The sequence below is a fragment of the Hyla sarda genome, unplaced genomic scaffold (assembly GCF_029499605.1).
Source record: "Hyla sarda isolate aHylSar1 unplaced genomic scaffold, aHylSar1.hap1 scaffold_913, whole genome shotgun sequence".
In the NCBI taxonomy this organism is placed as follows: Eukaryota; Metazoa; Chordata; class Amphibia; order Anura; family Hylidae; genus Hyla; species Hyla sarda.
In genome coordinates this window covers 93,926-96,475 of record NW_026610942.1, presented here as the reverse complement: position 1 = coordinate 96,475, position 2,550 = coordinate 93,926, and the positions used below count along the sequence as shown (strand labels likewise).

General features: G+C 46.2%; 1 non-coding gene across 1 annotated transcript; it reads left to right on the top strand.

The window, feature by feature from the left end:
• Window positions 1-725: 725 nt before the first annotated feature.
• On the top strand, window positions 726-915 carry LOC130349431 (U2 spliceosomal RNA). The gene has a single exon (XR_008886755.1). It is a non-coding gene; the product is annotated as a U2 spliceosomal RNA (small nuclear RNA).
• Window positions 916-2,550: the final 1,635 nt, after the last annotated feature.

Here is a 2,550-nt window from a genome sequence, read left to right as displayed (position 1 = left end):
TGTATGTGACTATGGAGCTGTTTGGTGATGTCGTCTATTGCGGCCTTCATAGAAGCAACAGGAGATTGTTGCATCCATCTTGAACCCTCAGAACTACAGTGCTATGATGTCACTCACTTCCACAGGCCTTGCAGAGTGTAAACAACAACAACCCAGCTTTGTTGTGTATGTAACCATAGGGATTTGTGATGTCACCTAGAACCTTCACAGCAGCGACAGCTTTATGAGGAGCATCAGCACTGCTCTGCCTGAGCAGAACCATCACCGCCATAGGTTGTCAAATAACCCGGATTTAACCCACACAGGTAAGTCCAATGGGGTGCAGGCATGTCCTCTATGCTTACAGCTTCCCGTGGGTGTTGGTTTGATACCGTTTGGGGACAGCCAAGGAGGCATCTGCAGGCAACAAAGGTAGGTGTGTGCTTGTGTGTGTGTTTCCTATGCAGATCCTAAGCCCAGTGTCACATGCAAGTAGGAGGAGTAAGAAGGGTTCCTGGCAAATCCGGGTTATGGATTGCATTTAAAAAGGCCCCGTGGAGTGCAATGGGCCCCCTGTCTTGCTGCTTAGCAATAATGGTATGGGTTTAGGTTCTGCTGTGTGTACTGGTGGTTGACTGCCCCCCAGCCCAGAGTGTGCATGGAAAATTGTCTGGCAGCCTCCCTGACAGCAAGCAGTGATAGTGCCCATGAAGGGGACCTTGTTGGGCCCCGCCCCTTTCACGGTTATCGCTTCTCGGCCTTTTGGCTAAGATCAAGTGTAGTATCTGTTCTTATCAGTTTAATATCTGATACGTCCCCTATCTGGGGACCATATATTAAATGGATTTTTGAGAACGGGGGCCGATTTCGAAGCTTGCTTCCGTCGCCCTATGCATTGACCCGATATGGCAGTATCTTCGGTACAGTGCACCACCCCCTTACAGGGTTAAAAAGAAAGATTCCTACTTTCATTGCTACCTGCTTGCTGGCTAGCCAGCTAGCCAGCCCTGTGGGCCTTGCTGCTGCTGCAGCCAAAAAACAAAAGGTGGTGCTGCTGCTGCTTCTGCTGCTTCTGCTTCTGCTTGTGTCTGGCCCCTGTTGGAGCGTCCAGGCACAGGACTTCTGCTGCTGCTGACTAAATGGCCTCCTTAATTGGATCATTTGAGTAGCCAGCACACCTGTGCAGGTAGGGCATGACATGATAGGCAGCTGCCTTGATAGCGGGTGGGTGCTGAATGTTCCTAATTGACAAAATAAGATTAATGCCTTATGAAGAAATATAAAATCTCATCCCTTCCCCAATATCGCGCCACACCCCTACCCCTTAATTCCCTGGTTGAACTTGATGGACATATGTCTTTTTTCGACCGTACTAACTATGTAACTATGTAACATAACATGGGGGGGGGGGTCTCCTGGCTGTTCACACAGGTGTGTCATTGCTGTACATTGACCATGCATTGCTTCTGTGGTATTTGCAAAGGCAAAGACAAATGCTTCCAGCCATCCATTGCACTAATGGATTGGTCATCAGCTGGCTGTCTATGTCCCGCATCAATATAGACCAAAGTACAGAGGGTTAGGCTATGCTATTGTGCACCTACCTGATGCATCAGAAGGTGCGAGGCCCCTTGCTAAATTCTGTGCACAGACTTTGAGATCTATGCTTTAGACTGTATCTAAACCTGCTCCAACATGGACTGACATTCTGGCCTACTTTCAGCCGATGCGACTTGTCTGTCGCTGAACAGTCGCTTTTTATGTATTCAGCACCTATGTATAATGTTGTAAAAATGCTCTAGAAGCTAAAGTCGCAGAAATGTCACACATATTTGGCCTGCAACTTTCTGTGCGACAAATTCAGACAGGAAAAATCAGTATAAATCCTTAGAAAATTATCCCCCAGTGTCTCCATCTGCTGGCGTATTGAATAAGCATTGCTGCACTGATGGGGTATGCATTAGACGAAAAAAAAGAAGAAAAAGAAGAATAATACGCCCAGAAAAGAGGCAAAAAGGAGAAAAACGTAAAAAAACGTGAAAAAAAAGTAAGAGGAAGAGAAGGGAAAAAAAGGTGGAAATGGTTTAAAAGTGATTTCGGCGGAGAATTATATATATATATATATATATATATATATATATATATATGCGCACACACACACATAGATATAAAACGTATTCTCCGTTGAGATATTGCAGCCGCTGCTGTGTCCAGGCCCCAGGAGCCTTAGCACTGTGCTGTGATGTCACTCAATACCACTGACATCACTAGGTGTAAACAACATCTCTCCTTTGCTGTGTATGTGACTATGGAGCTGTTTGGTGATGTCGTCTATTACGGCCTTCATAGAAGCAACAGGAGATTGTTGCATCCATCTTGAACCCTCAGAACTACAGTGCTATGATGTCACTCACTTCCACAGGCCTTGCAGAGTGTAAACAACAACAACCCAGCTTTGTTGTGTATGTAACCATAGGGATTTGTGATGTCACCTAGAACCTTCACAGCAGCGACAGCTTTATGAGGAGCATCAGCACTGCTCTGCCTGAGCAGAACCATCACCGCCATAGG